The sequence below is a fragment of the Rattus norvegicus genome, chromosome 10 (genome assembly GCF_036323735.1).
Source record: "Rattus norvegicus strain BN/NHsdMcwi chromosome 10, GRCr8, whole genome shotgun sequence".
NCBI lineage: Eukaryota > Metazoa > Chordata > Mammalia > Rodentia > Muridae > Rattus > Rattus norvegicus.
Window position 1 is genome coordinate 28,607,688 of NC_086028.1, and position 15,557 is coordinate 28,623,244.

At 48.1% G+C, this 15,557-nt stretch overlaps 1 pseudogene; it reads left to right on the forward strand.

The window, feature by feature from the left end:
- Positions 1-5,597: 5,597 nt before the first annotated feature.
- Positions 5,598-5,925, forward strand: Atp5if1-ps2 (ATP synthase inhibitory factor subunit 1, pseudogene 2; annotated as a pseudogene).
- The last annotated feature ends 9,632 nt before the right edge of the window (positions 5,926-15,557 follow it).

The window sequence follows — 15,557 nt, forward strand, 5'->3', positions numbered from 1 at the left end:
GCTGGGGGAATTCTTTTGAGTGGGTTGCAAGTGCAGGGGCAGATATTCAGGGTGGGGGGATGAATGGGATTGGGGGGTACATGATGTGAAATTCACAAAGAATCGATGAAAAGTTTAAAACAAACCAAAACATAGAAATGGCTCAAGTGGTAAAAGTGTTGACAGAACCACCTGAGTTTAACCTCCGGGACCCACATGATAGGAGAGAACTGATTCCCACAACTAACTCCTGACCTTTACAAGTTACACTTTACACTCACAGGCATGCTGTGATACACACGAACCCACCCCCACAAATAAGTAAACACAACCACAACAAAAAGTGAATAAATAGAGTACACTTGGGTGTGATGGCAGACATGTAATCCCAGCACCTCAGAGGCAGAGGCGGAGGCAGGAGGATTGATGCAAGTTCAAGGCCAGTTTGGTCAATAGAACATATTTCAGACTGGCTGGTACCACCTAGTGAAATCCTATTTCAACAAAAGGGATGCATGTGTGTATTTAATATAAATATTACACATCGTAAGATCCTTCTAACAGAACTTAGTTGTCATGAATCCCCTTTCATGGAAGACTTTGTATGACATGACGACACAGCCTTCATTCCCTCACACACCTCCTTGTCTTCCTGCCATCTCTCCTTCAGAAGCTGAAAGCCCCTGCTCCTCTCTGTAGCTCTGGATGCCGCCGGTTACCTGGGTATGGAATTAAATGTAGGATTCCCCCTTTTCCTCTGCCTCATGTCAGCTCAATGCTCAGCTCAGCCAAGGAACCTAGCAGGGAAGGGTAGTCATTTTCAGCTTGCCCAACCCACCACAGTAGCTGCTCAGACACTTGCTTCTAACCACCCACCCCCCTTCCTTTCCTCCCCTGCTTAAAATACTGGCAACTCCTTCCTTCTTCTTTTTTCAACCGCACAGTCTAAAAAGCAAAACAAAAACTAAAGCGCAGTCACTTCCTACTGTGCTTAAAATAACATCTTCGCCCAGGCCTTCGAGCAGACCGGTCTGCCTTATCTGGGTTCCGGTCTCGCTTTCTCTCTATCTCCAGAACTCTGTCTTCCTTCAGCCCTCGGGTCACTAGAAGCGCTTCATCTTCTGGTTATTGTTCACTCCCTTTCAGCCTCCAGTCTCCTCCCTTTACTTGAATCTCTCCGTTTCTCCATTCAATTGTCTGTTTATCTCCACTCTTCCCTGCCCCCCTAAACCCACCCCGCCAGGATAAACCGCCCAAGACCAGGACCCCCTCTGACTTGTTCATGGCTGTGGCCCCTGAACATCACAGTCCCCCACGTATGGACTCTTGGGTGAATGAGAGAAAGCATGGCTCTTTCACAAGTCAGGCTCTGTCCTAAGCAATTTACCTGTACAGAATCCTCCGGGGATTTCGCTGCTGTTCATGGAGGCCAAGGTCACACAGCTAGGAAGGTTGTATTCAAACCAGCCTGCTCCTCTAAGAGGACAAGAGCATTACTGAAGGCTGCCGAGCTTTAGGGCAAACCCCCACACTGTGTGCATGAATGAATGAGTGGGCCGATGATACACATTTGCAGAATAGCCCACCGCAATAAGCAATCTTACTCACTCTAAGCAGCTCTACGGGATCTTCTGGGGTGGGGAGATCTGCTTTTGGAATTTGGAAAGGAGCGACACCTGCTAAAGGAGATCTGTACATTAAGTACTGGAATCAGAGGGCCTTGTGATTTTCTGTTCTGCACAGCGCTTCCAGCACCACTAGCTGCCCAGGCCTGGTGATGGGCGATGGGGGATGGGAGGTTGGGGGGCGGCACCCAGGGAATGTCGCATCCTGGTAGCTATAGGCTCTCTCCAGGGTGGCTCTGCTATCTTGTGAGAGTCATATCTCTGGCTAGCTGCCGTTCGCCTGGCAGCCCTAATGTCTTATCTCATTAATCATCCGGCTACACTCATCCAAGCTGGATCTCCGAATGAGACGTGTGCCGAAGGTGGAATAGCCTGGAGCTCTGGAGGGAATCGAACCCACTATAAGGGAGGCAGGGGAGGACCAGAAGAACCGTCTGAGGTCTGAGTGGATTCCTCTCAGCTGAGGAGGGCCCACTAAGAGAGGAAGGGAGGGCAGGGAAAAGAAGGGAAGGAGAAAAGGAATCGCGGCTGGGGGACAGGAGTAGAGGTGGAGGGTGTTGGTTTTCTATTGCAATTGAAATTTAGACTCCTCTGGTGCCCTGCCAGTTTCAGCGCACCTCCGCTCTCTGCCCTTCCTCCCCCACCCCCGACTAAGCTGACAGTCTAGGAAAGCAGGCAGGTTAGGGAGGTGATTTATTGCAGACTCTGCTTCTTCTAACACCAGACTCCCAGGCCTGGCTTCCCTCACCCTCGGCTGCCCCAGCACTTCCGGGTAGGAACCGTCTGGGAAAGTCTGAGCTTCTCCCCGCCTAGCTGCCACTTGTCTGATTTTCTTTCCATCCCAGCCTCTAGGGAGAGGAATTTGTGTTGTCACCCCCGCACCCGCCACCCCCAACCGGTCTGCTGAAAGTCAAGATGTAGGATTCTAGGACTTAGGCTCCCCAGAGATTTTTCTAGTCCACCCCTTGGATTTTGTTTGGCTTTTCAATGTAAACAATTAAAAAAATAATAATTGCCAACCTTAAACTGGAATAGATTGCATTTAAAAATTGTTTTTCTCAAGCCGGGTGGTGGTGGTGGAGCAAGCTTTTAATCCCTGCACTGGGGAAGCAGAGGCAGGAGGATCTCTCTGAGTTCGAGGCCAGGCTGGTCTACAGAGTGAGTTCCCGGTCAGCCAGGGCTACATAGAGAAATCCTGTCTCCAAACCAAAAACCAAGCCAAACCAAAATAAATAAAAATAAGTAAGTAAGTAAATAAATAAATAAATAAAATAGAAAACAAGCACAGAAAACAACCAGAAGTAACTGGATGCCCTGCTATGACCTAGCCTTGAAACCTACCTTGTTATTTCCACTTTCTTTGTTGGTCTCAATGGCTAACTAGCTGCTCAAATCCAACAGGGCCATCAGCACCTGCTCCTGAATTATTTTCATTAATTAGGCATTGGGTGGGTTGCACAGCACATTGCAAGCGTGGAGGTCAGAAGACAACTTCACTTCAGGGGTTATTCTCTCCTATCATGTGGTGCCTAGGGGTGGAACTGAAGATGTCTTTGTGGTAAACACTTTTCTCCACTGAGCTGTGTGTGTGTGTGTGTGTGTGTGTGTGTGTGTGTGTGTGTGTGTGTGAGAGAGAGAGAGAGAGAGACAGACAGACAGACACACACACACACACACACACACACACACACACACACTTTTGGCACACAGGTTTTAAAACTACTCCAGCACAATAAAAACTGAAAAATCAAGTTTTCCTTCTACCCCATCCCTCTAGGGCCCAATTACACTCCGTAGCATCACACCCAAGCTATTCCTTATATGTCTTCTTAGAGAGAATCTACAGAGGCATGAGGATTATAGAAGCACAAACCATCTTCAAAGCATCTGTACTTTGGTCGTTCAACTCCTGTTCCATTTATCCAGAACCCAAATGCATTCGAGCAATGCTTTCCCTTGGATTCGATGTCTAGCTCTCACCACTGCTCTCTAAAGTGCAACCCAAGAGGCAAGGGTTCCAGTTCTGTGGCACCCAGTGCCTCCCGGGATCTCACTCTCTGAACCCAGACGCCAAGTAAGTTTGAGCAGCAAAAACGCTTGTGAAAACACAGGCAGATCCACAAGCCTGGTGTGCTGTGGAATGCCTTCTATCCCCAGGCTGAGGTAAGAGCATCTGAACAGGATACAAGCAAGTTCTAGGGAAGCATGGGTTTCACAGGAAGACCCTGTTGACAAGAAAGGAAGGAGGGAGGGAAGAAAGGAAACAATGAAGAACAAAACCACCCAAATACACACCCCAGTGAATACATAACAGATACTGTCCTCGGGCCTTCCTGAGAAACCGGACAGCCTTAGTTGGATTCCTGGAGTTCGCAAAATGGAAGGAGAGAACCAATTTCCACAAACTGTCCTTTTACCTACACACACGCACTCACGCACGTTTTAAATCTTGTGTGCTTTAACGTTAAAGTTTATCTAGGGCTGGTGGAGCTCTATCGTGTATAAAGCCCTGGGTTTTTTTTTTTTTTTTTTTAAATATTTTATTTATTTATTATATATTATGATTACACTGTCGCTATCTTCAGACACACCAGAAGAGGGCATCAGACTCATTTCAGATGGTTGTGAGCCATCATGTGGTTGCTGGGATTTGAACTCAGGACCTTGGGAAGAGCAGTCGGTGCTCTTAACCACTGAGCCATCTCTCCAGCCCAAGCCCTGGGTTTTACCTTCAGCATCACAGCAAGCAGCAGACATGCTGGCACCTGCCTGTAGTCCCAACAACATTCTAAAGATGGAAGCCGGAAAGTCAGAAATTCAGATTCATCCTCAGGTAGATAATGGGTTTGAAGTTAGACTAGGCTACATGAGACCCTGTCTCAGAACAAAAACCAAATTAGTAGCTCATCTTAAAGACCAGCCTGTTTCCATGTATACAGCGCGGCTTCTCTAAGAGCACACTGCATTCCACTGTCCAAACGAATGGTACGTTATTGGCCTTAGCCCCATTTCTGCTAGTCATAATGTACACTGGAGCAAATAACCTTGCCCAGGAGAGACAGAGGCAGAGACACACACAGAGAGAAACAGAGAGACAGTGACACAGAGATCATCTGCAGCCCTAGAATGAATTCCTAGAAGCAGAATGGAGCATGAAGGGAGGGCTCCTGTGGCCATCCAGACGATACTTTGAAAAGCAGTAGTGTGATCCACACCCCATACCTCTACTTTCTCACCCTGATGGTTTGCCTGCCAACAGTACGACCTGTGGGATTCTGCCTGCTTCCGAGGCAGCCGGTGGCCGCTGCTTCTGAGCTGTTTAACAGCATCCTAAGAAGGCCTGTGCAGAACGGGGCGATAACTGGACCCTGAAAAGGAGAGCTCATTACTTCTGCAGAAGGACATGGGGAGCTAGGCGCACGGCATCTGCCTCCTGGTATGTAGCAACTCCTTTAGCTGCTGCCCTCCACTCAGGAAGTAGGGTGATTCACACACAACGTTCCCTCTCCCTTTAGAAAAGAGTGTGTCTACTTGGTTTATTTAATTCCACAAGGTTTCCTCTGTGTAGCTTTGGCTGTCCTGGAACTTGCTGTATAGACCAGGCTGTCCTCAAACTCACAGAGATCCTCCTGCCTCTGCCTCTGCCTCTCAAGTGCTGGGATTAAAGGTATGTGCCACCACGCCTGGTTTATTTTATTCTTTTTAATATATGTTACGGGAGTAGTATTTGCACATGTGTGGGTGCCCTCAGAGGACAGAAGTAGGTGTTAGATCCCCTGGAGCTGGAGTTAACAGCAGTTATAGCTTGCCTGGTGTGGGTTCAGGGAATTGAACCCTGAAAGAGCAAGTGCTCTTAACTGCTGAGCTATTTTTCCAGCTCAAGACTTTGCTTGTAGTATACCAGCCACCAGCCGTAGAAGCTTCCAGTTGTGCAAAAGCTAACGTAAGAAAGGAGACAACTTACCTTCATTAGAAATTCCAAGCTAGAAGATAATGGCAGGCTTGGCGTTGGCGGTTTGGGCTCGGCTCGGTGTCTGGGGTATGAGGGTTCCTGCAAACCCGAGGCTTCGTCTCAGACTTGTCGGAGAGCACGGATACAGGGGCGCTGGCTCCATTCGAGAAGCTGGTGGGGCCTTCAGGAAACGAGAGAAGGCTGAAGAGGATCGGTACTTCCGAGGGAAGACGAGAGAGCAGCTGGCTGCCCTTGAAGAAGCACCATGAAGATGAGATTGACCGCCATTCAAAGGAGATAGAGCATCTGCAGAAACAAATCAAACGGCATAAGAAGAAGATTAAAAACCTAAAGAGTAATGACCATTAAATGCACACAGTCAGTCTCTCAGAGTGGCCCGTATCATTCCCCACTTCTATAGAGATTGTTTTGAATGATTAATGTTTGGCCTGTGTGCTACTAACAGATAATAAATTATCACCAGGAGAAAAAAAAAAGAAATTCCAAGCTAAATGTGACAGAACGGCTACTGGGCTCCGGATCTCTGCTGAGGTGCCCCACGGGACTTTGGATGGTTTATCTATCCACCTTCCCTTTACTTCAAGGTCATTCTTGAAACTGTGAAGTCCACACAGTCGGCGACTGGTTCTGCAGGCCAAAGAAAAGGGGGTGGAGCCATTCGAAGGAGGAAAGGGGAGAGGAGGATGTTAGACATATTTAGTCATCGTGTGAAAACAGACCTGGCAAAAGCTGGGTTGTACATAGTGAATAGTGAGCTCCAGGCCTGCCAAGGGACATCGGGAGACCCTATCTTAAAAAAACAAAACACATCATCACCATCATCATCATCATCATCATCATCATCATCATTTTAAAAACTGATGCTGTCAAAATAATTAAGTAGCTGGGTGGTGGTGACACATGCCTATAGTCCCAGCACAGGCAGAGACAGGCAGACCTTTGTGAGTTCGAGGCCACCTTGATCTACAGAGCGAGTTCCAGGACAGCCAGGACTACACAGAGCTTGAAAATCTAAATAAAATAAAATAAAAATAAATAAGCAAGCCACTTAAGCAGCAAGTGCTCCTATCAACTAACCTATCCCCCCAGCCCTGTAATGACCCTCCCACATGTGTCTGTGGACTTCTGTGGATACATGGTTAAACCTGTTCTTTGTTTCTGATTTTCTGTTTGCTTTGTTTTGTTCTTCTGATAAGTCTGTCTTGTCAGTTTAATTTGCAGTTTCCAAAACATGAGAGAGTAGAACATAGATTGGAGGAGAGGTGGCCCAGTGGTTAAGAGCTCCTGTTGCTCTTAGAGGCCCTGGGTTTGGTTCCTAGCACTCAAGTGACAGCCCACAACCACCCATAACTCCAGTTTCAGAGAATCGCAGGTGTGCACACACCTGTGGTACACCCCCGTGACCCCAGGGTACTCCCCCGACAGTCCCTACTTTCTCCCACATGAGCTCTTTGCAGCTTGTGAGGACAGGAAATGGTGGTGGATGAAAGAAAGGCACTATGAGGGTCAGTCATTCCTGGCTTCTGCTTCTGGTTGGACCATTTATTAACTTTCAACTGAGCCTTGTGGTACAGGTTGGTAGTTGCAGATACCCTAGAGGGCTGAGGCGGGAGACTCACAAATTCAGTGTCAGCCTGTAGATTTTACCAAGATCCTATCTCAGCATTAACATTAAAGAAAGAAAGAAAGAAAAAAAGAGAATAAAGAGGTCACAGTATTCATTCATGTGTTCATGAGGTAGATTGACCCTGTAATGACCCTCCCACATGTGTCTGTGTCTCTCTGTTATGCACACCAGCCTAGAAGACTTTGAGTTTCCAGGGATTCTCCTGTCTGCCTCCCACACTGTAGGAACATTGTGTGCTCTCATTTCTGGCTTTACATGAATTTTGTGAATCTGAACTCAAGTCCTCAAAACTGTGTGACAAATGACTTACCTGCCAAGGAGCCATCTCTCTAGCCCCCTAAAGGTGTACTCTATCTGGACATGGTGGCCCAGGATTACAATCTCAGCATTCAACAGTCAGGGCTAGGCAGATCTCTTCCTGGTAAGACCATATCTCTAAAAAGGAAAAGGACAAAAAAAAGGGGGGGGGTGGGATTTAATTCTTAATAAGTCATAGAGAAAACCACACTTTGTGTGGAATATCTCAGTCATGTGACATTCTGTGAGAAGGGAATTTTTGTTCAGATAGCTAAAAGGAAAAAATTGTCTTTGCTGTCTATTTTTATTTTATTTTCGTTTATGAGCATCTTGTCTGAATGTATGTATGTATGTATGTATGTCACATGCACGCTTGTGATTCTCTGGAACTGGAGTTACGTGTGGTTGTGGGCTGTCACTTGAGTGCTAGGAACTGAACCCAGGGCCTCTAAGAGCAACAGGAGCTCTTAACCACTGGGCCACCTCTCCTCCAGTCTATGCTCTACTCTCTTATGCTAGTGTTTTGGAAACCGCAGATTAAACTGACAAGAGAAGACAGACTTATCAGAAGAACAAAACAAAACAAACAAAAAATCAGAAACAAAGAACAAGTTTAACCATGTATCCACAGAAGTCCACAGACACATGTGGGAGGGTCGTTACAAGGGCTGGGGGATAGGTTAGTTGATAGGAGCACTTGCTGCTTAAGTGGATGCACGTTCAGGCCACAGCACGTACACAACTGTCTATAACTCCAGTTACAGGGCATGCCCATTCCAGTCTCCAAAGACACCTACACACATGTAGTATACATATATATATTTTGGCAAAAACATTCAAATAGTTAAGAATAAATCTTAAAAGCAGAGAGGGGGTAATTAGGTTGGGAGGTAGCTCAGTGCTAGGGTTTGTCTAATGTTCATGAGGTGCTGGGTTCTGAAGTGGAAACTTAAAGGTTCTTTGGGAAGTCAGTTGTGTTGGACAGTGTTTTGCTGGCTCAACCATGTGAAGGAACGTTTCGCTGAAGCAGACACAGGTCGAAAGATGTTCTGCTAGAGCAAGCACGTGAAAGGACACTCGATGAAGGATTCTTCACTAACAGCGTGCACGTATTGGTCTGCCTTACATTTTGTAGTTGAGCTGCATTTGTTGGGAGAGAAACGCACCAAAAACCCTCTGGTGATATGCTGTGGCCTATTGTTGCTTCTGCAGCTGATTGTCAGAATGATATCAGCTAAGAGAGATGCACGAGATGAGGCCTGTGATGCTTGGAGAAAGTATAAACAGGACTCGGACAGTGAAAGAGGCTGGGCTTGGCTTGCTGGTAAGGCTAGCTGTGCAATGCCTGTTGGTCTCATATCTTTGCTGAACTTCGCTTTGCTGAAAGAGGCACAGCCAAGAACTTCTGCTATCCCTCCTGGTCCTTCCTGTTGACTCGTGCCAACTCGGTTGTACCATCACTACTGCTATCCTGACACTACCTAACTGGACTGCCGAAGTATCCATGAAGTGTTTGCAAGTGGATCAAACTGCCGTTGCTAACCTGTGAACTGAACTGCTGGTTTCCTGACAACGCAGATGGGATCTCCTCCAAAGAACTATTTCTAAACAGGTCCATTTCTCCCTCAGCCTTTCCTTCCCACTACCTCTGGTGGGTTAGAAGGGAAGCTAAAACATTTAAGAACCATCACTAAAAATAGGATTTGAAAAAATTAAAGTTACAGTGTTTAATCCCTACCACGAAAGAAAAACTGAAGCAAAGAACACTAAATTAGAGCTCAGAGCCTATGGAAGAACCTTTGCATAGAGGCTTAGGGGTCAAAAGCAAGAGCACTTAGAGAGATCGGAATGGGTTCTCCACTAACTAGATTGGGAGATAATTCTGTGACAGTATCTGTTTGAGTTTGGTAACTTCCAGTCTCCAGATATCAAAGCCAATTTTCTCTGGTTGGACATTTATGATTTGGGTGTATGTGTGTCTCTGCTTCCAAACAGTACATGATTTCAAGAACTGAGGCCAGCCTGTAGCTCAATGACAGAATACTTGTACTTAGTTTGCACAAAGCTTGTGGGTGCATGGTGGCTCACACCTTTAGTTTCAACACTGGAGAGGCAGAAGCAGTCGGACCTCTGTGAGTTCCAAGCCAGCCTGGTCTACATAGCAAGCCCCAGGTCGGCCAAAAATACATAATGATAGCCCATCTCAAAACAAACCAATCAACAAACAAGAAAACCCTATTCACAAAGGCCCTTGGTTCGGTACCCAGGAATTCCTTTGAATTTGAGGAGTTCCTTTCTGCCCCCAAATGACTTTTACATCACAGAAGCACTCTGAACCCTTTCTCAGCAAAGTCCCAGAGTGAAAAAGTGGCCACAGCACCAGCTGTCCCAGGAGCTCCATCCAGTTCAAGTCTTGTCAAACACCACCTTTTTGTCCCCTGAGACAAAGTCCCACAGTTCAGGCTGACCTGGAACTTCCTTTCCTAGCCCAGGTTGGCCTTAAACTCATACTTCTCTTGCCCCAGACTCCTGACTGCATGTGACACCAAACTAGGCTCTTTCTTGTTCTCAGTGTTACCTGTCCTCTCCAGATAGGCTCTAAGGTATCCCAGGCCTGGTTCTCCTGCCGCCACCTCCCACACTCTGAGAATACAGGAGTAGGCAACCAGGCCTGGTTTATGTGACAATAGCCTTCAAATACAGGGTTTCATACAAGTTAGGCCAGCCCTGGCCCACTGCCCTACCTTCTCCAGCCTCACCTCTTTTTGTTGTTGGTGTTTCTGTTGTCTTTCACGTTTATTTATTGTGCCTTCATGTTTTGAGTGTTTTGCCCGTATGGAAGTATGCGTGCCATGTTTGTACTTGGTGCCCAAGGAAGTCAAAGAGCACACTGGCTACCCCAGAACTGGAGTTACTGGGAACTGAGCAAACACTGAGCTATTTCTCCCATTTGTGTTTTTGAGACAGGGTCTTGCTATGTAGCCCAGGCTAGCCACGAACTTATGGACGTTCTCCTGCCTCTGCCTTAGCCTCTTCTCCCTCCTCTGTCTCCTCTGCCTCCTTTCCCCCTCCCTCTCCCCTCCCTCTACTCCTGCTTCTGCCTCCTCTCTCCCTGGGCCTGCCTCTGCCTCTGTGTCCTGAGATTACAGGCATGTGCTAACTAAGGTACCTCACCTTGCTGTTCCTCTCTCTCTCTCTCTCTCTCTCTCTCTCTCTCTCTCTCTCTCTCTCTCTCCCTCCTTCCCTCCCTCCCTGACCCATGGGTCTGTTCTCAGACACACTCCTTCTCTGGCATGGCTAGAGGTCCTCCAGTGCTTCCAGATAGGCATTGAGGTAATTACTGGCAAGTTTACTATTCCCAAGAGTTCTAGCAAAATTCCTCGAGCTTGGGTCTGCTGGATTTGGGGTTCCAGGGCAGAGGGATGTAGTCTGGTGATCGGCTGGGCTGGCACACATGCTCATCCTGAAGCCCAATATTTGAAAGTCAAGGTCAGCATCTGGCAGAGCCCAGGGACTGAAATGGGGGAGTGGTTTCCTGAAAGGCAACTCATCATTTTTTAACAGAAGGACCACAGAGGGTACCGGGTGAGGAAAGCCCTCAGATGTCCAGCATGGAATTCCCACAGAGGGAAGGGCTGACCACAGGGTCTCAGATGGTAAGAGCTGAAAGCCTCTTAAAACTGGGCTCCTGGGGACTTTCCTGTGGCCGCAGCTTTTCTGGAGGCCCAGAAGCCCATCCTAGCCTGGCCGATACCCAAAGAGAAGACGTCCTTGGTTCCTCCTCAGTCAGTGTTCTTTTGCCACAAAGACGCTGGATCACAGCTGGCCACCAGGCTCCATGGTTATGCTCCTCCCAGTAAGCTCTGGGCTCTGGCCACCTGCCAGGTTGGCATGACACCAACCACTAACTGCATATTCTTTCCCTGACACAGACTGGGTCGGCACAATTTACGGGGTTTCTAGGGAGCCGGATCCTTGTGTCAGTAAGGTCCACTGGGCCAGATGTTGTCTCTGCCCCTCCCCCATCTCAGACCCTCCCCACCCCCCATCCTCCACTCCCGATTTGAGAATAAGAGCCACACCTAATTCCAGCCTACACTGCAGCATCCTGTTCAGACCTGCTTGCACACGCATAAAGCCTAGGGCGCTGTGCCCAAGGAAAGGAAGAATTAACTCAAACAAAGCCTGCTTGCATGGGAAATCATCTTTCTGTGCTCTGCCCAACTCCAGTTCAGCTCAATAGGGACTAAACAGGAGTTTGCAGGGCATTCCCAGGGGTTCCTGCCAGCCTCCTTTCTTTTCGTCTTTCTTCCTTATTCTCTCTCCACCGAACATTAAAAATTGAGAGATTGAAAACTGGTGGTTCACAGTCTAAAACATAAAGTGTTTGTCCTTTCCACTATTTAAGAAAAAAAAAACTACGGGCTTGGGCTGCAGGTCAGTAGGTAATGTGCTTGCTTGTCTAGCGGGCACAGAAACCTCAATTTCCAATAAGGCATAAGCCAAGCGTAGTGGTGAAAACCTATGATCCTGGCATTCAGGAGGTAGAGGCCCTCTGTAACCGTGGATTCCAGGCCAGCTTGGGATAGATGAGACCCTGTCACAAACAAAACAAAGCAACAAAGGCTAGCAAGGGGTTCTGTATGAATTGATGACATGTCCACCCCCGTGGTATGGTTAAGGGGAACATTTTTATTGTAGTAGATATGAGAGGAGAGAGAGAGAGAGAGAGAGAGAGAGAGAGAGAGAGAGAGAGAGACCGACCAGAGCAGAGAGAGGAAGTAGTAAGCTGAATGTGGCTAGCAGATTGGACCTGGTCTTGAGAAAAGTAGAACCAGAGTGGAGCAGGAGCAGGGCAAAGAGTCTGGGAAGTAGGAGGGGAGAAAGAGAAAGGGAGGAAGGGAGATAGAAAGGGGAGGTGTTGGCAGAACTGATAACACCTATTCTTCAGGAAGACGGGGTACCCATGGGAGAGCTCTTTAGGGAAATTACGAAGCCTCTGAGACCCATGGGCAAAGCCACTTCTTTGTTGCTGGAGATCCTGGGTCTCTTATGCAAGAGCATGGGTCCCAAAAAGGTGGGAATGCTGTGGCGAGAGGCTGGGCTAAGCTGGAGGGAATTTCTAGCAGAAGGCCAAGACGTTGGCTCATTTGTGGCTGAAAAGAAGGTGGAATATACCTTGGGAGAAGAATCTGAAGCTCCTGGCCAGAGGGCACTTGCCTTTGAGGAGCTGCGAAGGCAGCTCGAGAAGCTGCTGAAGGATGGCGGCAGTAACCAGCGTATGTTTGACTGGATAGAGGCCAACCTGAATGAGCAGCAGATAGCATCCAATACATTAGTTCGAGCCCTCATGACAACTGTCTGTTATTCTGCAATTATCTTTGAGACTCCTCTCCGAGTGGATGTTCAAGTGTTGAAAGTGCGAGCAAGACTGCTTCAGAAATACCTGAGTGATGAGCAGAAGGAGCTACAAGCACTCTATGCTCTCCAGGCCCTTGTAGTGACCTTAGAACAGCCTGCCAACCTGCTTCGGATGTTCTTTGATGCTCTGTATGATGAGGACGTGGTGAAGGAAGACGCCTTCTACAGCTGGGAGAGCAGCAAGGACCCTGCTGAACAGCAGGGCAAGGGTGTGGCCCTTAAATCTGTCACAGCATTCTTCAATTGGCTTCGTGAGGCTGAGGACGAGGAGTCTGATCACAACTGATGGCGGGTGGGGCAGGGGACTTGGAGCCATGGACACGTGGATGGCCCAGCCAGCCAGCCGCCTGGACTGCAGGGGGGCGGCGGCGGCTGTGGCAGCAGTGGCAGTGGGTGCCTGTAGTGCGATGTGTCTTGAGCTAATAAAGTGGCTGATGAGGCAGGATGGCTTGGGGCTGCCTGGGGCCCCCCTCCAGGATGCTGCCAAGTGTCTCTCTCCTCCCCCCAGGGCACAGAGATATATATAAAGTCTTGAAATTTGGTGTGTCTTTGTGGGGGGAGGGGCACTACCGCCTGCCTCTAGGGTCCTTTTTTATTTTCTGAAATCACTCTTGGGACTGCCGTCCTCGCTGCTGGGGGCATATGCCCCAGCCCCTGCACCACCCCTGCTGCTGCCAGGGCAGGGGGAAGGGGGGGGCACGGTGCCTGTAATTATTAAACATGAATTCAATTAAAAAAAAAAAAGAAAGGGGAGGTGTGTCTGTGGGGTGGGGGGCAGATGGAGAGGGCATAGCTACAAGAGTAGGGTTATAAGGAGATGGAGTAGCCTCCAGGAGGGAAGCCTGTAAGCTGGAGGGTGTTTAGGGCAAGAGAAGAGAAGAGGAGAGAAGAGCTAGGATGCTAGCAGTGTTTGGTAATACGTAACAGATACTTGTGACGCCAAGGGAGCCTGGAGGCCAGCATTCTTTTTGGTGTGCTAAAGAAACCACATTTGTCCCTTCTGCCAGTGATAAGGGAAATGACTCCTCTTTGGTAGACAGGCTTTATCTCAATACCAGAAATCACTTTTGGATATTCGAATTGCCTTTTGGAGTTTGAGGAACTGGAATCTCCTTTGGACCTGATGGGTTCCTTGGGTAAAGTGCTTGCAGCACAGTCCTGACCAGACACCCAACCCATGTAGAAGTGGGTGTCACATAGGGTTCTTTCCTGACTTACATGCCCACAGCGGTACACGCACATGTACATCGTACACACGCAGTTGTGCTTTTTAAAGAGGGGAAAATAAATAAGTGAACGAATAAACAAATAAATATTGATCTGGGAACTGGGAGAGGTTGCAAACCCCAGCACTTGGCAAGCCAGAGGCAGAAGTTAAAGTATAGCCTGGGCTACAGTGTCTTAAGAAAACAAGCTGGATGTGGTCATGCACACATCTGTTTAAAGCCAACCTCAGCTTTATAATAGGTTAAAGATCAGCAGGGGACTCTCAGAAAAAAGCAAAACCAAAGGCAGGTGACATGACTCCACAGTAAAGAGCATTGACTGCTCTTCCAGAGGCCTGGGATTGATTCCCACCACCCCCACAGCTGCTCACAACTCATAGCTCTGGTTCCAAAGGGGATCTAACCCCCTTTCTGGCCTCCAAGGGCACTTCGTGCACACGAACACAGCATACATGCAGACCAAAGACTCTTACACATAAAGTATAAGAACAAACAAAATCAAACAAACAACATAAAACCAAAAGACAGCGACAAAACAAATAAGACTGGGTATGATGGTGCACACCTAAAATCCCAGCAGCACTCTGGAGGAAGGAGCAAGGGGATCAGGAGTTCAAGCTCAGCTTTGACTACTTAGGCAGTCAGCCTGAGTTAACTCTGCCTCAAAACCAACAAAAACAAACAAGAAAGCATTGGGGAGGTGGAGGGAGGAAGATCAGAACTTAAAAGCCTCGCCTACAGGAGACAAAGACACAACAAAAGAATAACGGAAAAAGAGACAGGAGTTCCTTGTCACATTGGGTTATATATATTCTGAGAGCTGACTTTAAAAAATTGAAAGGGGGGGGGGGCTGGGGATTTAGCTCAGTGGTAGAGCGCTTACCTAGGAAGCGCAAGGCCCTGGGTTCGGTCCCCAGCTCTGAAAAAAAGAACCAAAAACAAAAACAAAAAAAAAAAAAAATTGAAAGGGGAGCCTGGCAGCGGCGTTGAATCCCTTTAATCCCAGCACTCAGGAGGCAAAGGCCGGTGGATCTCTGAGTTCTAGGCCAGCATGGTCTACCGAGTGAGTTCCCGGACTGTTAGCATTCTGTCTAAGCTCTGCCCCACAGTTACCTGGCAACAGCCAGGTGTGCCTGACATTATAAAAGGGGCTGCTTGACTCCTCCCCCTTGCTCTCTTACCCTCCTCTCCCTTTCCCCTCCCCCCTCCACGTGCTCATGGAGGGCCTCTACTCTCTCTCTCTCTCTCTCTCTCTCTCTCTCTCTCTCTCTCTCTCTCTCTCTCTCTCTCTCTCTCCTTTCTCTGTCTCTACTACCCTCTTGACTCCCTTCCCCATGCCCTAAATAAACTCTATTCTATACTATACCGTTGTGTGGCTGGTCCCTCAGGGGGAAGGGATGCCTCAGCAT